This window comes from Meriones unguiculatus, chromosome 17, assembly GCF_030254825.1.
Source record: "Meriones unguiculatus strain TT.TT164.6M chromosome 17, Bangor_MerUng_6.1, whole genome shotgun sequence".
Classification (NCBI taxonomy): Eukaryota; Metazoa; Chordata; class Mammalia; order Rodentia; family Muridae; genus Meriones; species Meriones unguiculatus.
This window is the reverse complement of record NC_083364.1, coordinates 80357563-80383088: the sequence shown is the minus strand read 5'-3', so window position 1 is coordinate 80383088 and position 25526 is coordinate 80357563. Positions and strand designations below refer to the sequence as shown.

Here is a 25526-nt window from a genome sequence, read left to right as displayed (position 1 = left end):
CTCCCGTGCTGTATGTTTAACCTGCTTCAAGTTTGTAATTCTTCAGTGGGCATGTAAAAGGAGATTTGCTTCCTTTCTCTTCCTTGTCACACTCTCATTTCTTCTCCATGGGTCAAGCCTAGGGAAGAGCAGCTGGTAAAAAATAAAAATGCATAGCTCTTATGTGACGGCACAACTGTGATCTTCTATTACTGTTCTCTGTAGAACCAAGCCAATTCTCTAAAGAAGAACTTCCCAGAGAGACGGACCGACTGTCCTTCCCACTGAGCTGTGCCAACTGCCCTTCAGGCAGCTGGCCACCTACTCCTCTTCTCCCCCTCCTTCTCCATTTCCTTCATCAGTCGGCTATCTCGGGAATAGGAATTAGGTCTGTTTTTGTTTGTTTGTTTGTTTTGTTTACCTGTTTGGAAAGTTTTAATGAGGGACACCACTACTCTTCTATCCATCACATCAGCACTTTGCCTCCTAGCATAGACACCCTATTCCGAAGGGAAGAACCACCTCTTCTTACCTTTAGCTCTTGTGATTCTTGTGATTCTCAATCTGAAGACTGGAGCACACCTAGACAGAAAAGCAGTAAGCAACCTTCCTCCATGGGCGTTGCTTCAGCTGACACCTCCATTTGCCTGCTTTGGTTTCCCTGAAACCTGTAAGCCAAAAATAACATTTTCCTCCGTAATAGTTTCTTTGTGCCATGGTGTTCATTGCAGCAACAGAGAAACAAACCATTTTGCTAAAATGCAAAAACAAAGGAAATTATCATATCTATCTTGTGTGTGAGGAATCTACTTTACTTTTTGAAAGGTTATTTTTAAGTCCATAAAATGAGGATCTTCCTTGCACCTATGTCACTGGGTTGTTGTACAAGTTAAGCATTACAAAGCAGAGTTGGGCAGCCAAAGAAAGAAAAGTAGGGCCATAGCACCTCTCCATGGGAACTCTCAGGAGCTATGTCTCTAGTCAAACAGTCTTAAAGCTCAGGAATAGAAAGCAAAACAAAACAAGAAATACTTCCCTTTCCTCATCCCTAACACAGTGTTTATAATTTTTGTGATGGTTTGAATGAGAAAAGCTCATATATTTGCATATTTAGTCACCAGTTGATGAACTGTTTGAGGATTAGGAGGTGTGCTTTTATTGAAGGAGGTGAGTTGCTAGAGGTGGACTTTAAGATTTCAAAGTGCCACACCAGGCCCAATCTCTCTCTCTCCCTCTCCCTCTCCCTCTCCCTCTCCCTCTCCCTCTCCCTCTCCCTCTCCCTCTCCCTCTCCCTCTCCCTCTCCCTCTCCCTCTCCCTCTCCCTCTCCCTCTCCTTCTCCTTCTCCAAGCCTGCTGTCTGTAGAACAGGATTTTAAGTTCTCACATACTTCTCCAGCAAGATGCTTTTCTGCTTCCAACCATGATGATAATGGACAAACCCTCCAAAACTGTAAGTAAGCTCTCAATTAAATGTTTCCCATCTGTAATCCAATTTAAAAATGGGGTATAGAGCTAAACAGAGAATTCTCAACAGAGTACTATGGAATGCTAGAGAAACTTTGCAGCCAGCCCTGAAGATACCCGATAAAACAGGGCCAGACTAAAGGGGAGGAGGTCCTCCCCAATCTGTGGACTTGGAAAGGGGCAGGGAGAAGCTGAGGGAGGGAGGGAGGGATTGGGAGGGAATAAGGGAGTGGGATACAGAGTTAATAAAATATAACTAATAATAATAAACAATAAAATAAAGAAATTCTCTACGTCCTTAGTCATCCAGGAAATGCAAATCAAAACAACCTTGAGATTCCACTTTATACCCATCAGAATGGGTATAAAGGTCAAAAACTCAGGTGACAACACATGCTGGAGAGGTTGTGGAGAAAGGGAAACCCTCTTCCATTGCTGGTGGGAACATAAACTTGTACAACCACTTTGGAAATCAATCTGGTGCTTTCTCATAAAATTAGGAATAGTGCTACCTCAAGATGCAGCTATAACACCCTGGACATATATTCAAAAGATGCTCAACCATACAAAAAGGACACTTGCTCAACTATGTTTATAACAATTTTATTAGTAATAACCAGAATGTGGAACCAACTTAGATGTCCCTCAACTGAGAAATAGATACAGAAATTTTGGTACATTTACTCAGCAATGAAAAATAAGGAAATCATGAGATTCGCAGGCAAATGGATGAAACTAAAAAAGATCATCATGAGTAAGGTAACCCAGAATCAGAAAGATACACATGATGTATATACTCACTTATAAGTGTATATTATACATATAAGATAAGATAAACATACAAAAAATCTGTACACCTAAAGAAGCTAAGCAAGAAGGAGGACCTTAGGGAAGATGCTTAATCCTCTTTCAGAAGGGCAGACAGGATAGCCATCAGAACTGGGAGAAAACACAGAACAGGACATAAGTCTATCACAGAAGGCCTCTGAAAGACTTTATCCAGAAGAGTGTTGAAGCAGATGCTGGGACTCATAGGCAAACTTTGGGCAGAGTGCAGGGGATCTTATTAAAGAAGAGGGAGATAGAAAGACCTGGAGGGGACAGAAGCTTCACAAGGAGACCAACAGAACCCCAAAGAATCTGGGCCCAGGGGGTGAATGCAGAGACTGATAAATCAAGCAAGAACCATGCATGGCAAGCACCTAGACCCTCTGATTAGATGTAGCTTATGGTCAGTTCAATCTCCATGGGGGTTCCCTAGGTTTCCTAGTAAGGGAAGCAGGAACAGTCTCTGGCATGAACTTGGTTGCCTGCTCTTTGATCACCTGCCTTTGACAAGATGGCCTTACTAGGCCACAGAAAAAGAGGATCCAGGCAGTCCTGATGAAACTTGTGGGTCAGATAGTAGGGAAGGAGGATATTCTCTATCAAAGGACTAGGGGAGGAACATAGGGAGAAAAGTGGGCGAGAGGGTGGGACTGGGAAGAGATGAAGGAGGGGGCTACAGCTGGGATACAAAATGAATAAATTGTAATTAATAATGATGATGATGTTTTAAAATTATTCCAGCTATTAAAGTTACCTTGTTCATAGTTTCTCCTCACCCCAATAGAACCATAACCATAGCCTTGCTGTTTGAGTTCTGCGTGAATAGCAACAGTGTTAACATACAATGTAGCAATGTGAGATTGAAACAATGCCCCCTTTTGAAGGAGCTTGGATAGTAGTGGTAACAACCTTCTCGTCAGAATCAGTGGGAATGAGTTTTAACTTGGACCATCTTGAGAGTCTATTCTGACTCTGTGGCCTTATGTAAGTCATGTGCTATTCGCCTGCAGCCCCATAAGTGATTCCAGGCTCTGCATCTGTCCAGTCTCCACCATGGCATCAAAAGTCACAGAACACTGGAGTAAGTTCCCTACGAAATGCTCTTTCACCAACAGGTGACATGAGACAGGAGTGAGTTGACATGTAACTTCCTCTCAAACCATCTATCTGACAAGCTGGTCCTAAGGCATAAATTCTCTTTAGGGCCGCGTGGCAGTGACCCCACAAGGTGAGCACACTGAAGTTGCCTCTCCTCGTTCCCTGTCTCCTTTCTACTTTCATCTACTCTAGCTGAGCCAGCGTGCATACCCTAACTAGCAATGATCATTTCAATCTCATCGCAGACTCTTTGTTATAGAATGTGAATGAAAAAAATAAAGAATACATAATTCATGTTTCCTTTTATCTAAAATGAAGTCAGATAATCAATTTATGTTTGTTTTCTTTTTTTTAATACTAACTTTGAGTTTGTGCTTAGATGATTTCATATAATAGTGAAAGTTTGATTGCTTTCCAAGCATAATATTGCTTACACTCAAATTATATGTATGTGAAGCTCTTAGGACATAAAATTCTTACACAAATTATTGTATACATACTGATTTTCAAATATCCATATAAATTGTAGACACCCATAAGCTAAACTAGTTTGAGTCGAGTTGTTTTTATTTCACAAATGCCTATAAGCCTTTGTTATTTCCCTCCAATCTTTTTTTTTATTAAATTTATTTAGTCATTCACTTAACATACTGATCACAGCCTCTTCCCTCCTCTCCTCCTGGTCCCACCCTTCCATTCTCCTTCCCCCTTTCCTTCCTCCCCTTCTCCTCAGAAATGGGGAGTTACCAGTCTCCATACCAACCCACTGCCACACATCAAGCCACATTATAGCAAAACACCTCCTCTTCCACTGATGCCAGACAAGGGAGCCCAGCTAGAGGAAAGGCATCCAAAAGCAGACAACAGAGTCCATGTCAGAGCCAGCCCCTGCACCACTTACTAGGGACCCACATGCCAATCAGACCAAACTGCCCATCAGATACAAATGTGTCTGGGGCCTAGTTCCAGTCCATTCGTGGTCTTTGGTCTTGGGAAGCAACCAGAAAAAAAAAAGTATCTTTCTTCAGTAGCACATATTTTATATGTTACCAAACAAGGAAGGCAATCATGTATTTCATGCTTCATGTACTAATGTCATAGAGATATTTATTAAGTGATTTTGCATCCACTTGAAAGTGGACTTCAGATATTTTATTTAAACTATTTTGATTCTTTTCTCTGATTGTATAAGAGGTTTATGTCATTCATGAAAGTTCAGTACCCAAAATATATGAAGAATAATAAACAACTATTATTTTAAAGCTTAAAAGATTCTGAAAGTCTGTCATGCACAGATTAATTTAGATATCTACAGCATACTCAGAATATCATCCTATCCCAAAATATGATCCCTTGTCCAGGCTTGCACTACAGGTTCTTAACTGCTCCTTCTGGCTCCATCCATTGCCTGTCAGCACATTCTCCCCATTGTTGCCAGCATGATTGCATCAGTCAGGACACGCTAACTGTAAACATCCCCTTGCTCCAGAGCTTCACACAACACACACATGACTTACACATGCCTCACAGCTAGATCGGTGAAAGACAGAGGCCAGTGGGAGGTTCTGTTCAGCTTCTTTCCACCTGGTGATTTCTTTATTCTCTGAAGTTTGTGGTCACACTCCAGTCCTCGCTGTTGATCACCAGCAAGAACATGTCATGGAAGATTGTGCACAGGAGATTTAGACATCTGGCCACAAGGAGACATGGGTCCCCTCTGCCCAGCATTCCACATAACTGAAGGCCTTAATAGAGGAAAAAGACCAACTTCCTCAAGTAAGATGGAATTCTCCTTCAAACAGCTTTCAGACATCATCTGTAACCTCACCTTCTTTGTTCTCCAATGATTCTGCTCATATAGTAGATTTCAGACTCATAAACTTTCACAATTATAAGAGAACATACACACACACACACACACACACACACACACACAGACACTTGACTAATGTGCCCCATTGATCAGAAGGTAGGCATATAAAACATAGCTCCAGGTGAGCTTAACAACTTACATCATTCAGACCCATGAACGGTGACACCCGCTGCTTCCTGAAACAGAGCGCTGACTACACAGTTTTCCTGTGTTAAATCCACCACAATGTATTGTCTTATAAACTCTCTCTATGGGCATCACTACTGATTTCAAGTCTCTCTGATATACTAAACATCTCCATTCCCCTCGTGTTTACATTTGTGTAGCCCAAGTATTATAATAACGGCATGTTATTGTGCATCTCTATCCAGCTGTGCATTCTGATACCGGTGGTTTTTGTTGTTCACAGAGGCAATGCTTTCACAAAAGGCCTTGTGAACTAGGACGAGTCATACTCCCTCTGTCACTGCGTAGTGAATACTTGCCACTCTTCTGCCAGGTAAATGGCTCGCTTGCTAAGAAAGAGAGGGTCTTTTTTAAATTCCACCACCTATGCTACTGGCATTTGTATCATTTAATCTTGTCTGTCGACTTGATTGGATTAATAAGGACTAGGAAAAGACACTTCTGAGTACCCACAAGAGTGATTCCAGAGACAGACGATGCTTGCCCTGATGTTTGGTGGTGCCAGTTATAAGTTGTGGGCCCAGACAGAGTAAAAGGGAAACTGAGAGAAACCAAGGAGAAATGAGGAGCATTTCCTCCCTGCTTCCTGGAAGCTGTGCTGTGAGCTGCCCTCTCCTATCACAATGGAATAAAACTGCTGAAACCATGAGATAGGTCACTCTTGCCAAGCTTTCTGTCACATAGACAAGAAAATGAACACAGTACTTAGTTTATCCACTGTATTTTGAAAGTCTCTCTCCATTCATCACTTTCTGAGACCATTTTTTGTGGGCCTCCAGTTCCTGCCTATCTTGTAAGAGGGCAATGACTGCCCTTTACTTTGAAATATCTTTCCAGGTGTGCTCCTATAGCAAGTGATGTTGATAAAAAGAGAACATGCTTATTTATGGAGCAAAGGATGGGTGTCCTCACTGCCCATTGTAAAATATCAGATTCGCTAAATTCAAGGTTCCTCGTCTATAGCACAAGTCAGTGTGCATACAAGTGTGTTCTGCCCCTTGTTGTAACTGTACACCAAGAGCTTTAAAAACTATGACCCAAAGTTTGTCCTGACTACACGTAGAGCAGGGATAGGATGGAGTGGAGATGGAGGGAATGACCAGCCAATGACTGGCCCATGGGAGAGGGCCAACCCCTGACACTACTAACGACACTCTGCTATGCTTACAGACAGGAGCTGAGCCTAACTATCTATGAGAGGCTTCATCCAGCAGCTGATGGAAACAGATGCAAAGACACACAGCCAAACAATAGGCAGAGCTCATGGAGTCTTACAGAAGAGTTGGGGGAAGGATTGAGGGAGCCAGAGGGATGAAGGACACCACAAAAAGACCTACAAAATAAACTAAGCTAGGCCTGTGGGAGCTCACAGAGACTGAACCACAAACTAAAGAGCGTGCATGGGATGGACCTAGACAACCCCTCCTCGTATGTAGCAGATGAGCAGCTTATTCTTCATGTGGGTCCCCTAACAATTAGAGCAGGGGCTGTCTCTGACTGTGTTGCCTGCCTTTGGATCCCTTTCACATAGCTGGACTGCCTTGTCTATCCTCAGTGGGAGAGGATGCACCTAGTCCTGCTGTGACTTGATGTACCAGGGTGGGTTGCTACCCATGGGGGGGGGGGTTCTTCTCTAAAAATAAGGGGATGAGGAAGAAGGAGCGGTGTGAGTGTGGGACAGGAGGAGAGGAGGGAGGGGCAGTAAAGTTAAATAAATGGATGAATGAATGAATAAATAAATAAGAAACTATATCAAGTTTGTTCTTCATAAACAATGTATTAAAGTGTCAATCTATTGGGTTCCCTAGTAATGGGAACAGGGACTGTCTCTGACATGAACTCAGTAGCTGCCTCTTTGACCACCTCCCCCTGAGGGAAGAGCAGCCTTGCCAGAACACAGAGGAAGACAATGCAGCCAGTTCTGATGAGACCTGATAAGCTAGGATCAGATGGAAGGGGAGGTGGACCTCCCCTATCGGTGAACTTGGAGAGGGGCATAGGAGGAGATGAGAGAGGAAGAGTGGGATTGGGAGGGAATGAGGAAGGGGACTACAGCTAGGATACAAAGCGAATAAAATGTAATTAATGTAAAAAAAAATAAAATGTAATTAAAAATATATAATTAAAGAAAAAAGCATTAAATGAGGCATCAAAATATTTATTAAAAATTAAATCAGTAAGTTATACCAAAAAATTAAAATGTAAATAGATTTATAATTTTAAAACATGCCAATTTATTGATTAAAAAAAAAAAAACACCTTAAGATGGTCATAGAGTTTCATGGACTCAAACTTAACATTCACGATCGCAAGCTTGACATGGCCTGGCTCCAAATCCTGGTAGTAAACTGGCTACTACTGCACCCTGTCCCCTTCCTCCAGCTTCCAAACACACCTGTTCTTTTATTTGTCCATTTACAGGGTCTATGCCACCCTTAATTGTTCTTGTAAACATTGAAACCGACGAGGCACTGAGTCCTAATGGAAAGACTTTCCTTATGGACAGCGTCTCCAAAAGAATGCCAACAGGTACTGTCAATCACAGAAGTGAAGAAAAAGCAGAGAGTGAAAGGAAAATAACATGGTTCTTCAACACAAAATGGAGAAATTACACTAAAAAATAACAGATCGAGTTGATATTTATAAACTGAGTGGGAACTGCTTCAGTTGTAAGTCACAGAAACTCTTCTCAAGTGAGATATTGAGAGCCAGGACGCTAGTGCTGCAGAATTGGGCTGGCTGGAACCTGGGCCAGAAGCAACAGGAAACATGGGAGATGCAAGGATATGAGGTACAAACACCCGAGGTCAGAATACGATGACAGTGTAGAGGTTGGATGTAACATAATGTAAATGAAAGAGTATCTCTCTCCCCCTCTACCTCCCGCTGCGTATTCAGTGGTAGAATAGTGTGACCATGGTGTGATAGCTGGATCACACTCAGAACTGCTTCAAAAATGGAACGTTTTTCTCTCTGATTCTTTCCACCTTTTGGTTTTTGTGGAACAGACTACATCTCAGAGGTACTTGGCTACAATAACCTTGCCATGGCTCAAGGCTATCATTGAGCCCCAGCCTATGGGGCTCCTGTAAATCTACCTGCTTGCTCAGGTCCTCAATACTAGAGCAGGCTGGTGGCCTCCCTAGTCCTATTTGGTTCGTCCCTTCTTAACTCATCTGTGTAGTCAATTTCCAGCTTTTATGCCCTGTCTTAAACACTCAGATTTCCATTTCCTGAGTTGTACACCACATTACAGTTTGTTTGTTTTTTAAGTGCTGTGGGGAAAACAACAACAAAAAAAAGTCACTAAACATGTTAACTAATTATTTGTGGTGGTTATATGAAAAATGTCCACCTCCCTGAGTCTCAGGCATTCAAAAACAGATGTAGCCCATGGCAATTCAGTGTCCAAGTGGGTTCCACACTAACAGAAACAGGGACTGTCTCTGACATGAACTGCTCTTTTTTTTTGTTTTGTTTTTGTTTTAATTTTTTATTAATTACACTTTATTCATTTTGTATCCCCCCATAAGCCCCTCCCTCCTCCCCTCCCAATCCCACCCTCCCTCCCCCTTCTTCATGCATGCCACTCCCCAAGTCCACTGATAGGGGAGGTTCTCCTCTCCTTCCTTCTGATCTTAGTCTATCAGATATCATCAGGAGTGGCTGCATTGTCATCTTCTGTGACCTGGTAAGGCTGCTCTCCCCTCAGGGGAAGGTGATCAAAGAGCAGGACAATCAGATTATGTCAGAGGCAGTCCCTCTTCCCATTACTATGTAACCCACTTGGACACTGAACTGCCATGGGCTACATCTGTGCAGGGGTTCTAGGTTATCTCCATGAATAGTCCTTGGTTGGAGTATGAGTCTCTGGGAAGTTCCCTGTGTTCAAATTTTCTTGTTCTGTTGCTCTCCTTGTGGACATGAACTGCTCTTTAATCACCTCCCCCTGAGGGGGGAGCAGCCTTACCAGGCCACAGAAGAAGACAATGCAGCCACTCCTGATGAGACCTAATACACTAGGATCAGAAGGAAGGAAAAGAAGACTTCCCCTGCCTGTGGACTTGGGGAGGGGCATTTGTGCAGAGGGGGGAGGAAGGGAAGGATTGGGACAGGAGGAGGGAGGGAACCACAGGGGGGATACAAAGTGAACAAAGTGTAATTAATAAAGAATTAAAAAAAAAAAATACTTGCTCCGTCACTGGTAGCTAGAACCTTTAGGAGGTGAAGCCTTGGTGTAGGAAAGTGGGGGTTAAGATCTGAGAGTTCAGAGCCTTGCTCTGCTTACAGTTTTGATACTTGTGCTCCCTGTTTGCATTTGGAAATGTGGTCTTCCAGCTTCCTGCTTAGGCAGCCTGCTGCGGTACCTCAGCCACTGCTATGGATTTTCCTTCTAGAAGCACAAGCTCAAATAAACTCTCCCTTCTTGCCTTAGTCACCGTATTTTTAGCAGAGCATTAGAAAAGTAGTTTACAGTGTTGCACCAGCATAAAGCTACAACTCTTTCTGTTTTTATTTTAGACAAACCTACAATTAAATGATTGAAGTCATTAGACATTATCGGCATAAGGACAGGAAGGAAGCAGAAAAGATGCAGGGCAGATCACTGTGTAAATCGAGACTCCGGTGGAGGTACCCTGAAATGAAGAACAAAGATGAAGAGGGAACAAGAGTTTCTTTCTAAGGGTCAAATGAAGGGACAGAGTTCAAAAGTAATGGTGCCACTCCATAATGGCTTCTGCAGTGGAGAGGAGATAGGAGATATTATTGTCAAGTGGATACATTCATTCTCCAGTTGGTTTCATTGGGACATAGAGTATCTACTTAAAGAGTCTCTATGTGGTCAGTAGTGCATTTTATAGGAATTTGAAATTCTACTCCCTATGACATCTCTTCTGTGGCATGCAGATTTCCAAAAGTAGACTTGAATTATGGGAATAATCCTAAGTAGGAGACTGCTTAAAACATGAGACACATAGTTAACATTTTTTTTAGTTCTTGAGTTATGTCCACTAGAGGGCAGCAAAAATTCTTAGATGAGCATTACATTTGCTAGATACAGAAATTATGTGTAAACCCATTTCACAAACACATAATCCATAGAGCCCCAGATAGCAAACGTGTGAAAATATTAAATGGGGGACAGAGACATGATTCAGCGGGTAAATATGCCTGCTGCCAAGCCTGATAACCTGAGTTCGCTACCCATGGGGTGCAACCCTCTCACACATAAATAAATAGATAAATGTTTGAAACTTAAGACCTAGAGAATTTGTTTCTTAAGACTAGGATATTCATATTTATCCTCATAAAATTTTAATATTGTTGAAAATTTATAATAAAGCATTTTACTTTGAAGCTTCAATGGCCATGTTTATTTTAGCTGACTACCCAGTTTACTTCTCATCCATTTATTGCACATTTTTTGAACACTTATCACAGCCAAATCCTTGACCTGGTAGTTTTTGGTTGGCTTTTGGTTTTTTTGTTTGGTTGGTTGGTTGGTTTGGTTTTTAGATTTATTCAACAAGCTTTAAAGCTCTAAGCTGGGCCGATAGTCATATATTCTAACCCACCTACACTAGCCTAGACACTTCCAAGCCACAGACCTGGTAGTTACTACTTTGTGGCATGACTTGAGGATCACAAAAGCAAGTACCTGCATCCATCACTGTACCAGCTTCTTCAGAGGAATGGCAGCAACAAAGTATTTGAAGTCTATCTATCTATCTATCTAATCTATCTATCTATCTATCTATCATGTGAGTGTGTGTGTGTGTGTGTGTGCATGTGTGTGCTTAAACATTTAAGCTCCTTGGGGAGTCAAGTGTGGGGGTCAATGGACAATTTACAGTAATCTGTCATCTCCCTCTACCATGTGAATTCTGGGAATCAAACTTATGCCATCAGGCTTGATGACAGGTATCTGTAACTCCTAAGCCCCTTCACCAGGTCCCCTTATGCACTATTTATGAAGATTTTGGTGGTATCTGTAAAGAATATGTCTTCTATACTCGACTAAATTGATCCTGGCAAAAGCAAGGTCCTAGTTAATTGACAGAGTTTACTCTCTGATTTCCAGTGTAGAACACTGTCTTCATGTGGTATCTCCCACACATGGTGATACACCAGAACATGTAAGGTATTCTTTAACTCAAAGATTTTATGATAATAAATGGATTAATTTAGAAAGAAAGTGTCTGGCCTATAAAATAAAAATTATGCACATTTCTCCATGTAGTTCATTAATAATTTTACGCTGAGTATGGACAATAAATGACAAATGGAGCAATTCTAATGTTAACTCAATATTTTCTTCAATATTGCTTTGATGAAAATCTACAGATGATTCCAAGATGGCGGCAACCAGTGTATACCGTATCTAAAGGGCAGAAGATCAGAGACTTCCAGATAGTGTCTGGATTCCTGCTATAGCACCCCAACTTCCAAACCATGGTCTCTGCTGCTCCCTCTGTAGAGACCAGGTGGACAATAAAATCAAACAGAGTTCCAGATCCAAGAGGGCAGAGCCCAGATGAATCTGAGTCCCAGGAGCACAGTGTCTGGTAGGCCATAAGCCATATCTCAGCTGCCTTCTGAGGCACCAGATTCCCCACGGCTGCTATCTGAGGCAGATGCCACCCAACCCCTGCCACCTGAGCTACCCAGGCCCTTCCCTTCAATATACCCAAGCGCTCTGCCTTCCAATGTACTCACACCCGTGCACTCCCAGGCACCCAGGCCCAGGTCCTTGCACTTCAAGGCAGCTGGGCCTACACTCTGCCTTCTGAATCACACACCCCAGCATGGTACATCTGATATGCCAGCACCCACTCGTGTTCCCCTGGACTTCTCTCATTATCCTGAAGACTACTCCAGTCTCCAGACACCAGAAATGGGTGGAGCCAGCCTCTGATGCAGGTTCCAGGAACAAATAGCCAAGGGAACTGACAACCAGATGACTAAAGGCCAGTGTAAGAATACAATCAATAAAATCCAGGACATTATGATTCCACCAGAAACCCCACAAAACAATGGGTAATATAATATAGCTGAAACATAGGGAAATGATCTTAAATCCATGCTTATACAGTTATTAGAGGCAGAAAAAGAGGAAATGAATAAATTTCTCAAAGAAATACAATCAAAGAGAGGCCATCAAGGGCAGACAGGAAACCACAATCAAACAGGTGAAGAGGTGAAGGAAATGGATAAAGCTGTTCAAGACCTGAAAATGGAATTAGAATCAATAAAGAAAACACAAACCAAGAAAATGCTGGAGATAGAGAAAAACTTAGAGAAGAGATCAGGAACCACAAAGGTAAGCATCACCAACAGAATACAGAGATGTAGGAGAGAATCTCAGGCATTGAAGATACAATTGGACAAAGCAATACATCTCTCAAAGAAAATATTAAAACAGAAAAATTTCTGACACAAAACATACAAGAAATCAAGGACAACATGATAAGACAAAACCCAAGAATAATAGAAATAGACGAAGGCTCTGAGGTCCAGAAAATATTTTCAAGAAAATCATAGAAGAAAAATTTCCCAACCTAAATAAACATACAAGAGGCCTACAGAACACCAAATAGACTAGAGCATAGAAGAAATGCCTTTCTTCACATAATAATCAAAACACCAAATTGACAGAACAAAGAAAAATATTAAAAAGCAGCAAAGGAAAAAGGCCAAGTAATATTTAAAGGTAGACTTATCAGAGTCATTCCTGACTTCTCAACAGAGGCTGTGAAAGCCAGAAGGGCCTGGGCAGCTGTCATTCAGACTCTAACAGACCACAGATGCCAACCCACACTACTATACTCAGCAAAGCTTTCAATCAGCATAGATGGAGTAAACAAGATATTCCATGACAAAACCAAACTTAAAACATATCTATGCACCAACCCAGCCCTAGAGAAGATACAAGAAAGAAAATGCCAACCCAACTAGGTCAACTACACCCAAGAAAACACAGACTATAGATAACTTCACAAGAGAAAAACCAAAAGAAAACAAACACACAAAAACATTGCCAGCACCAACACCACAATAAACGGAAATAAAAATCATTGGTCACTATTATCTATCAACATCAATGGACTCAGCTCTCCAATAAAAGACACAGGCTAACAGAATGGTTGCCTAAAAATGATCCAACATTCTGATACACTCAAGAAACACACCTAAGCAACAAAGGTGACAGAACCTCAGAATAAAGGGCTGCAAAAAAGTTTTCTAAGCAAGTGGACCCAACAAGCAGGCTGGAGAAGTCATCCTAGTATCTGATAAAATAGACTTTTACCCAAAATTAATCAAAAGAGATGGGGAAAGACACTTCATTCTCATCAAAGGAAAAATCCACCAAGAGGATATCAATTCTGAAGATCTATGCCTCAAATACAAGGGCACCTGCATTCGTAAAAGAAACATTATTAAAGCTTAAATCACACATCAAACCCAAAACTTTAGTGGTGGGAAACTTCAATATCCCACTCTCATCAACTGTCAGATCATGGAGACAGAAGCTAAATAGAGAAATAATGAAGCTAAGAGAAGTCATGAATCATATGGACCTAATAGATGTCCACAGAACTTTCCACCAAAACACACACACACACACACACAAAAAAAAATATATATATATATATGTATATATATATACTTTTTCTCAGCACCACACAGAACCTTCTCCAAAACTGACCATAGTGAGTCACAAAGCAAACCTCAACCAATACATGAAAATTGAATTAACAAATTGTTCTTTATCAGAGCAATATGGATTAAAGCTAGACCTCAACAACAACAGAAACAACAAAAAAGCCTACACACTCATGGAACATGAACAACTCCCTGCTCAGTGATCACTGGTAAGGAAAGAAATAAAGAACAAAGGATATCCTAGAATTCAATGAAAATGAGGGCATGACTTACCTAAACGTATGGGACACCATGAAAGCAGTGCTAAGATGAAAGTTCATAGCACTAAGTGCCTATGTAAAGAAATGGGCGAAATTCCATATTAGCAAGTTAACAAATCTCCTGAAAGCTTTAGAAATAAAAGAAGGAAACACACCCAATAGGAGTGTACAGCAGGAAATAATCAAACTCAGGGCTGAAATCAATAAATTAGAAACACAGAGAACAATACAAGAATCAATGAAATCAAGAGTTGGTTCTTTGAGAAAATCAACAAAAGAATCAAACCCCTAGCCAAACTAACTTTAAGAAAGAAAGACAGTAACAAAATTAACAAAACCAGAAATGAAAAGGGGAATATAACAACAGAAACTGACGGAAACCAAAGAATCATTAGGTCTCTCTTCAAAAGCCTGTATTCCAGAAAATTGGAAAATCTGAAGGAAATGGAAGATTTTCTTGATAGATTTCACCTACCAAAGTAGAGCAGGAAAACAGTTTAAACGGCCCTATAACCCCTAAAGAAATAGAAGCAGCCATCAATATCTCCCAAACAACAACAACAAAAAAAAAAGCCTAAGACCAGACCTTCAAAGAGGAGCTAACACCACAACTATTCCACAAAATAGAACTTTCCACAACTATAACTATTCCACAAAAATGGAAACAGATGGAACATTACCAAACTGATTATATAAAGCCACAGTAACTCCGATACCTAAACCACACAAAGACTCAAAAAAGAAAGAATTCTCCCTCATGAACATCGATACAAAAATACTTAAAAAGATCCTTGCAAACTGAACTCAAGAACACATCAAACACACCATCCACCATGATCAAGTAGGCTTCATCCCAGGGATACAGGGATGGTTAAATATAAAACAAACAAACAAAAAGCAAGGTAATCCACCAATAAAGGTAAACAACCATAAAAGAAAAAAAAACATCATATGATCAACTCATTAGACGCATAAAACACCTTTGACAAAATCCAACATACCTTCAATGATAAAAGCCTTGGAGAGATCAGGGATACAAGATCCATACCTAAACATAATAAAAGCTATCTACATCAAGCCTATAGACAACATCAAACTAAATAGAGAGAAACTCAAAGCAATCCCACTAAAATCAGGGACAAGTTTGCCCTCCATATCTCTTCAATATAGTACTAGAAGTTCTAGTTAGAGCAATAAAACAACTGAAGGAGATCAAAAGAATACAAATCAGAAAGGAAGAAGTATCACTATTTGCAGATAATGTGATAGTATACATAAGCAACCCAAAAAATTCCACCAGGAAACTCCTGCAGTTGATAAACAATTTCAGTAAAGTGGCTGGATACAAGATTAATTCAAAAAAAAAAAAATCAGTAGCCCTCTGGTATACAAATGACAAAAGGGCTGAGAAAGAAATTAGGGAAACCACACCCTGAACAATAGTCACAAATAATACAAAGTATCTAGGGGTAACTCTAACCAAGGAAACCAAAGACCTGTATGACAAGAACTTCAAGTCTGCAGAAATTGAAGAAGATACCAGAAGACCAAAAGATCTCTCATGCTCCTAAATCAGTAAGATTAACATAGAAAAAAGAGCCATCTTACCAAAGACAATCTACAGATTCAATGCAATCCCTACCAAAAAAACCAACACAGTTTTTCACAGACCTTGAAAGAACAATTCTAAACTTCATATAGAAAAACAAAATAAACAAACAAACAAAAGAATAGCTAAAATAATGCTATACAATAATTAAACTTCTGGAGGTATCTCCATACCTGCCCTATACTATACTACAGAGCATAGTAATAAAAACTGCATGGTAGTCTCATAGAAATAGGCTGCTTGATCAATAGAATCAAATCAAAGATCCAGACATAAACCCACACACCTATGCATGCCTGATTTTTGACAAAGGAGCCAAAACCATACAATGGAAAAAAAGACAGCATCTTCAACAAGTGGTGCTGGTCTAACTGAATGTCTAATATAGAAAAATGCAAACAGATCCATCCTTATCACCCCCGAACAAAACTCAAATCCAAGTATATCAAAGACCTCAACATAATACCATATACACTCCATCTGCTAGAGGAGAAAGTTGGTAAGAGCCTTGAACTCATTGGCACAGGAGACAACTTCCTTAACAAAACACTAAGAACTCAGGCTCTAAGATCTACAATAAGTAAATGACACCCCTTGAAACTGAGAAGCTTCTGTAAAGCAAATAACACTACAAATAGAAAAAAAAAACAAAAACAGCAGTCTACAGATTGGGAAAAGAACTTCACCAATCTTATAGCCAATATAGGGCTAATACCCAGACTACATAAAGAACTCAAGAAATTAAATACCAACAAACAAAATAATTCAATTTAAAAATGTGGTACAGAGCTAAACAGAGAATTCTCAATAGAAGAATCTTGAATGGTGGAGAAACACTTTTAAAAAAAATGCTTCCATGTATGTGGACCTATCTGCATTGCCCACGTGGCACGCCTGGGTTGGCTACCCAGAGGCTATTTAAGCTGTGGGCTGGCTTTCCCCAGGGTCCGAGGATTGTTCAAGGTTCCTGAATAAACTGCATTGAAAAAAAAAATGCTCAACATCTTTAGCCATTAGGGAAATGTAAATCAAAATGACTCCAAGATTCCATCTTACACCTGTCAGTATGGTTAAGACCAAAAACTCAAATGCTGGATGTGGAGAAAGGGGAACCCTCCTCCATTGCTCTGGGAGTGCAAACTTGTAAAACCGCTTTGGAAATCAGTCTGGTGCTCTCCTAGAAAACTGGGAATAGCCCTACCTCAAGACCCAGCTATACCAGTCCTAGGCATGCACCCTAAAGATGCTCCAACATAGAACAAAGACATTTGCTCAACTATGTTCATAGCACTTTATTCCTAATAGCCAGAAACTGGAAACAACCTAGATGTCCCACAACAAAGAATGGATACAGAAATTGTGGTACATTTACTCAATGGCATACTAGGCCATTAAAAACCAAGGAAATCAGGCAAATGGATGGAACTAGAAAAGATCATCATGGTTGGAGATACAGTCTCATAAAAGACCCCTGGGCCCAGATATATTAGGTCCTGTGGAGCTGCTGTCCTCTCCAGGTCATACTAACTCCCCTTTCTTTCATATGATTCTCTGCACTCTGCCGAATGTTTGGTTATGAGTCTCCGCATATGCTTTAATACACTGCTAGGTAGAGTCCTTCAGAGGCCCTCTGTGGTTGGCTCCTGTCTTGTTTCTTGTTTTCTCCTACTTCCAACGTCCATCCCATTTGTCTTTCTAAGTGAGGATTGATCATTTTACCCCGGGTCCTCTTTCTTGTTTATCTTCTTTGGGTGTACAGATTTTAGTATGATTATCCTATCTTTTAGTTCTAATAACCACTTATAAGTGAGTATATTCCGTGTATGTGCTTCTACTTCTGGGATACTTCACTCAGAATGATCTTTTCTAGATCCCACCATTTCCCTGAAATTTTCATGATTTCCTTGTTTTTAATTCTCCAACCAAGGACCATGTATGGATAGAACCTAGAACTCCTGCTCAGATGTAGCCCATGGTAGCTCACTATCCAAATGGGTTCCCTAATAAGTGGAACAGGTACTATTTCTGACATGAACTCAATGGCAGGCTCTTTGACATCTCTTCCCCACCGAGGGAGGAGCAGCCTTGCTAGGCCACAGAGGTGGACATTGTAGCCAGTCCTGAAGAAACCTGATAAGCTAAGGTCAGATGGAAGGGAGGAGACCTTCCCTATCTGTGTACTTGGAAAGGGGCAGGGAGGAGATGAGGGAGGGAAGTTGGGATTGGGAGGGAATGAGGGAGCTGGCTACAGCTGGAATACAAAGTTAATAAACTGAAACTAATATTTAAAAAATAAAATAAAATAAAAATTATTTGCAAAATAAAAAAAAAAAGAAAAAGTCGTCGTGAGTGAGGTACCACAGACCCAGAAAGACACAAATGGTATATACTCACTCATAAGCAGACTTTAGTCATACAGTACAAGATAGGCATACAACAATGCACAGACTCAAAGAAGCTAACTCAAAGGGCATCTTAGGCTTCAAGTAGGCTCAGTAGTAAGGGGAGTGGGGGATATCTCTGACAAGGACTACGTTGCCTGCTTTTTAATCACTTCCCCTTGGTGGGATTTCCCTACCAGGCCACAGGGGAAAAACTCAGTCCTCATGTGAGTAAATGAGATGTGGTGTCTCAGTAGGGGGTTTGCCCTATTCTGAGGAATAGGGGAGAGGAGATGCTGAAGGGAGGATGGGTCTGAGAGGAGAAGAGGGAAAGGCCTACGACCAAGATGTAAATTGAATTAATTAACTAATAAAAAAAGAAAGAATTAAAAATAAAAGAATTAGAAAGAAAGAAAGAAAGAAAGAAAGAAAGAAAGAAAGAAAGAAAGAAAGAAAGAAAGAAAGATCCATAGACACAGATTAAAACCACACTGAATTAGGATTAGATGTAGGCTCTTTTATCTGCCTTCTCCTCGAACCAGTTTCTATATTCCTCCTATTGAAAACCACGCTTCATGTGTTATGGGCATGTAGAGAGATTGCCTGCCCCTAGCAGAGCTGGTGCTCTTACTGTCTGATCATGCACTCGATGTTCTAAATAATGTCTACTCTTAGCTATTGTGCTGTTAAAGCAGTTGTCTCCACTGTTCTCCAAAATTCCACCTGCCACTCACTGGTGTTATGGGCCCTCTTCAGCCCATGAGGACTATTGCTTTGCATCTGTTCTATATTTAGGTGAGAGAGTATTTGTTGCCCTCACATTTGAATTGGAAGAAAAGCTACCTAATGAGCAAGAAAGACACATCCCTTCCAGAAGTGACAGCGATGCTGTGTTTACCGGCCTGAAAGAACACCAACTTTTGCCCTTGGGTCTGCAGCTCAGGAGGGGAACTCTATCATGTTCAATATCAAGTGGGCAACATTATCACGTATCTTATGTTTAAATGTTTATAGATTTTTTTTAGAAGTATAAAGAGAAAATTGCTTTCTAAAATGTACATAGGACTTCTTAACAACAATTTCAGAATGCCAGCTGCTTCAAAGGCATGTTTTCTTTCACTTTTGAAAATTTAATGTGTCCGTATTATCTGATTTCTCAGCTGAAATATCTTGAACAGAAAGAGATAATTCCTGCTTTCTATAAATCAGCCTCAATAAATGTAAGAATTTGTGGTCGCCTATCTTATGAGGCCACCATCATCGTCAGATATGAAGCAAACGTTGCACACTCGTGACAACATGGCTCTCTCATCTCTGTTTGGTGGTTTGGCACATCTCTTAACATTTTCCTCTTGATTCAGCCAGGCTGACACTGTGGTGCACAAGTTAACATGAATCAGTTATAGCCCCATTCTGCTTAGTAACAAACACATCAAAACTTATGCCTCAATAGTGCTGTAATTACAACTCTGTTAACTACAGCAATTCAGCTCATTTGACACTACCTAATCAAGATCAATACTTCATTGTTCACTGTCTTCATTTCCACCTGTCAGAATTTGACAATTTAACAATTGTCAAAACTGACAATTGCAATGGCACAGTCAATCAGGAATTTAGAAGATGTGTAGTCAACTTTGACCATGTCATGGCTTTAACTTCCATGAATAATTTTAATCAAAGACTCGCTGCCACTAAAAGCCCATTCTAAGGCTCTAACATAATCAAGGAAACACGACTTAGTATGGATAATGTGAAATGAGAGCTGAGGACATAACTCTCTGTCTCAGAGCTCACAAGAGAAACAAAAACAACAGCATAAAGACCTCTCTCCTCTCTCTCCACTTCCCTGTCCTCCCCCTGCCTCATTTAACTCATGCACTTTATGGAGATTATGATCTGTTATCTCAGGACAGCCAACAATATTATAATCTAAACTCGAAGATTTGAGAATGAAAAAAGTTACACATGTATAGTTAGACAGGTCAGCAAGCTCAGGAACCAGGTAGAACTTGGGCTTCGTCTCATGTGTTACTGTTTGAGTATTTGCTTCCTGCAAAACTTGTTTTGAAATTTATTTGCCACTGTAATAGTATTAATGGGTGGGATTGTTATAAGACGTTTGAGTTTAGTGCCAGCTTCATAAATGCTGTTGTCATGGTAGTAGATTATTTTGGAAGGAAATCCCTCCCCCTCCATCATTCCCTTTTTTTTTCTTCCTTCCATGTGATGTTTGCTATGTATGAAGACACAGGAAGAGCACTTTTGCAAAATGCCAGCATCTTAATTTGTATGTCCCAAACTACTGATCTACAAAAACTAAATACATAGTAATTATAAATTACCCTGTCTGTGATAATGTATTACAGAAGCATATAACTGACTATGAAAGAATCTGAAGGTAGAAAAGTTCCACCTCAAAAGAGTCAAACAGAACCCCTGCTTACCCAGCCTTTTTGTTTGACACAGGAAAGGGGGTTGTCTGGTTTGGATAAGACCTATTCCTATTAAGCTTACTGATTTCTGTTAGCCTGGACTAGAACAACCGCACCAGCTGCTGCTGGGGTGAGGCTGGAGGCCAGGATGTGCCCTGCTTTAAGATACCTTGTACTGTGTAAAGCAGTAACTTTCAGACTGCGCCTTGCTCCAAGTGACCCCAATGTGCAAGCAACTTTTGAATCCATTCAGATGAAAGAGAACTCCTGTGCTCTTGGGTGAACACCATACAGCCAGAGACTGACAAATGACTTATTCCTGAAAGCAGACAGAATAGGACCTTGTACATTTATCAGAGTGAATAGAGAGTAGAGGGGCAAATGGCCAGATTTAAGTCACTTCAAGAAAACTAAAACCAAGACGGTAGACGGAGAAAAGGATGTGACTTTTTCACTAGGATGCCTGATCGTGATAGGCACCGAGCATTGAGCTGGCGATGGCCCAGCTGAGCTATAGACGTATCAGCTGACAACCAGCATATGTATCATCCACCAACACAAAGAGAAATTCCAGTTATTTATGAGGCTTTAGCTCAGCTAGATCCCCCCTGTTAGTGTGGCCTGCACAACTGCCATCTGCCTCTTTGAATTTGTTGTCCATCCTTCTTCACACTCTTTCATCTGGACGAGGACCTTTTTCTTCAACTCTACAGCTGTACTCAGCTCTACAGCTCCACTCTGACAGCTGTGAGCCTTAGCAAACTGAAGCTACAGCAGCAGATCCTTCCCAGTAGCCCAGTTTGGGTTTGTTACAGTTCCAGTGAGGACTCCACTTGCATGTGTGTCTGTTCACTTCTAAAACTTGTTACAACTCTGCTGTAAAGTCTTTGCCCATTTGCATCCATTCTATAGCATCTATCTACACATGCATTTATCAATAAAGACGTTTGTAGTGTCTGATTGTGATCTAATGGTTTATTTTGTAATTAAGACTGAAATAACAGAACCTGTGCCTTTCTCATGCAGATTATCACGGAAATTATAATGGGGGTGATGATGGTCATCTAGGGGTGCACCTGGCACGGACAAGAAACTGAGCATCTGGGAAAGACAGATGACATTTGAATGTCCAGGAAAGACAGAAGGCCAAGCCTTGGAGAGAGGGAAAGTAACAGCTCTGTCCCTTGAGAATGAGACAGGCCTAAAGCTGTGTGTACGCTTTAAGAAGGCACTGTGGGTGTTTAACAGGTCCCCTGGGTCCTCTCCTTCCTCCTTTTGGTGTTGTTTAGAGCCATGCCCCTGCGCCTTCCCACTCTTTCTCTTCACAATGTTTTCCCGGAACAAGAAGCCACTTTTTCAGAGAGTCTGCTTCCACTTTCCTTGTCCACTTATGTCCCTCTAGCTCTCTTTCACATTTATTGTGCCTGACTATGAAACCCAAGACCCAATATACGCTAAGCATGTGCTCTTCCATCATCACTCGCTACATTTAAAATATTGGCTTCCAGTGGTAAGTTCGATGAGAGGTTAAATATTAAATCGGAAACAAGAATAACTAAAGATATATAATATATCATATAATATAATACGTAATATAATATAGTCTAGGATTCTATAAATGAATAAGTAATGGTACTATAAATGCCTCTAAAAGTAAAACTAGATCCACCACTGAAAGACATGTTAAATTTCAAATGGTGACTGATGAATCACAACATTTCCCAAGCTGAGGTGGTGGCTCTGTCCTATCTTAGAACCTCAGCATCCTTCTCTCAGTGAATCTCTTCCTCTGAAGAACAAATGAGCCATAAGAACACAGAGGATTTCTAAGGCAGGAAGGGTTATTGGGCAGACTTGGAAGTGGTATATGTCATATCCACCCACACCACCCACCCCCTGAGAATTTAAATAAATGCCTTTATCTGCAAAGGAACTGGAAAATAGAACACCAGAGGAAAAAAACATGCATAAATATATTTTCTGCAAGGACTGAAACAAAATAGTTTCATGTGGACCAATATCACACAATACCACACATATGCAGCAAAATGAAAAAAGAAATGTGTGTTTGGTGCAGAATTCATGGCCTAGTGGTGAGCACAGCTGCCATCAAAAGTATCCATAATTTGTCTAAAGTGACAAAGGAAAGAAAGAACAAAAGAAAGAAAACTTAAACAATATTCAAGTACTAATGACTAGTATGTCAATCTTATCTTTACCAGTGATGAAACTATGCACATTAAAGTCAGAATGCAAAACAAAAAGTATATATTCTACATTTACATGTTGAATGCAAAAAGAACTCTTGAGTTCACAGTACAGCACTGATCTTATAAGCCAGGCTACTTTTATTTTTAAAAAGAAAAATAAAAGTGATCTCAAAACAACACAACTCCATTACCAAATTGTGAGTTAGACCTAAATAATTTTACCTGGATCAAATAGTTAGAATTTAATTCACAGGGAATTCATCTTATCTAAAAACAAACAAAATAGAAATATTTGAAAGTTATTTCACTAAGTTTCTGAGAGCTGTTGCAGACTTCATGTTAAATAATAAAAAAAGAAATGACAGAGTCCCTGATAGAGATGCCAGATTTTCTGATGGCAAACATATGAATGTTCAAAACAGTTTTATTCATACATCCAGTATATTATGAAGTATGTGCCCATGCTCTCTGCAGCGACAGAACTGGAGCTCACAGAGCTAGGCTACCAGTCACAGCAGAGAAAAGCAGCAGCACGTTCTGTGTAGACTGGTATTACGTAAACTTAACTCAAAGTACAGCAATAAAATATAGTTCAAAACTTCCTTGATTTCACCTTCTATATAAAGTCATAGCATAATAAGCAATAAATAAAAATAGCACAAAGGTGGCAAGCACACAAAAGATTGGTGAAGGTATTGTTTAAATGTGCGCTAGGAAGATGTGCCCTAGGGTCAGCTTTCCTGCTCTCATGCCCTCTACTCATCCCAAAACCTGAATCAACAATCCAAAGTCACAGTCGCACCAAAGTCCAACTGGCTGAACCATTGAGTTATTGGAATTGCTAACAGAAGTATAGGTGAAGGGTCACTTACAGAAGCAAGGATGACTCAAAAGCAGGCTGTGTTACAAGCTCTCTGAATTATCTGCAGGGAATTCAGCAGCTCAGGAGTCCCTCTCTACAGCCCCGCTGCCCAGCGGATTCTCCCCCAGCTGTAGTTTGTTTCCATAGTCTTAGGGAGGGGCACGTCTTATCTCTCATAAATTTCAGGTTTTCTAAACTTGTGGAGTTTGTTCTCCCCAAGCCTCAGGGCCCTCCCTTTCCTTCCTGGAGGGAAAGCTTCAGTTCTAAGAAATATGTTGTAACAGTAAAAGGATGGAAAAATATTTAGAAATTTTTCTTGAAAAAGGAAACTATATTGGGTTTCAGAAGCTGAATAATATTTCATCGTATAGAAAAGTAAAATTAGTTCACAGACAGTGAGTTATAGTCCCCAAAGAGTTAAGATAATTCAGTGTTCTTTATTTTCAAGTAATGAAATAATCTAGTCTTCAAACAGAACTCCATTCTGTAGTAACAAATAGTATGGTTGCAAAAAAATTGAAAATATTTTAATACTCTGTTTCACAGCAAATTTATTAAGTATATTTAATATAAGAAAAAGTATAGTAGTCCAGCCACTCATAGTAAGCAGTGACATTTTAAAAATAAATGTGTGAAATTGTTTTTGTCCTCAGTCTAGAAAATAGAGACCTTATGGCTGCAAATATTTGTTACAAAAATGAAAAAATAAGAAAAAGAAATGTTTTCACTCTATCCAATCTCGAGATCTTGAGCAGCTTTTGTTTCTAAAATTTATAAGTAGGGACTCGATGCTGCTAATCAACGATATTAGTTCAGTGTCTTCACTATTAAATGTGTGTCCACATTGTGTGTCCTATTACGAAAAATGTGTATTTTTGAAAGCCATTATTTTACACATTGTTTATAATTCTTTTTTAATGTTTTATAATTTTTATTGATTCTTTGTGAGTTTCACCTCATGCACCTCAATCCTACACATCTCCCTGTCCCCTCATATCTACTCTTCACCCTTGCAACTCCCCTCTCCCAAATAAAACACACACAAAGAAACAAATGAACAACAAAAAGAAAGCATAGAAAACCACTCTTTGTGAAAGGCATAGCATATCACAGTATATCCCTTTGTCCATACATCTTCACTTGCAAATGTTCATTAAGATGAATAATTTGGTCTGGTCAGAGAGCTCTGGCTTCTGTCCACCATCAATATTGAATCCTCATCAGGACTCCTCCAGGTAATCTTGTTCTTGCCCGGTGTCACAGAGATCCTGCAGCTCTTGTACAGCAGGACTGGCCTTTTCACGCATCTCAACCATTTGCAGATGATATAGATTTTGGGGTGAGCCGACTCAGAGCCGTGGATCTGGCCCTCAGTGGTAGCTAAGCTGGTCAGCCTTCAGGCTCTCGCCACCAGAGTAAGCTCTCCATCACAGTTCCAGCCAGGTCACCCAATGCCACCACCAGCGGAAAGCAGGATCAGCTTTCCTGCTCTCATGCCCTCAGGGCTTGCTTACCTCCGTCCACACTTCCAAAGCCAGCTGCACTGCTGAGGGACCCATTCTCCCGAGTCCTGCAGCCTGCAAGGGGCTGGCCCAACTTTCCAGTTCCTCTCACACCCTTGGGGATGGCTTACCCATGTCTCCCTCCGTCGGAGCCAGCTCCACTGTGTTGCCCAGG

General features: G+C 40.5%; 1 long non-coding RNA gene across 1 annotated transcript; it reads right to left on the bottom strand.

Moving 5' to 3' along the window:
- Positions 1 to 23958, bottom strand: LOC132648781 (uncharacterized). Its single transcript, XR_009587187.1, has 3 exons — positions 23860 to 23958; positions 512 to 647; positions 1 to 132 (listed from the first exon to the last, which is right to left on the bottom strand). It is a non-coding gene; the product is annotated as an uncharacterized LOC132648781 (long non-coding RNA).
- Between the last annotated feature and the right edge of the window lie 1568 nt (positions 23959 to 25526).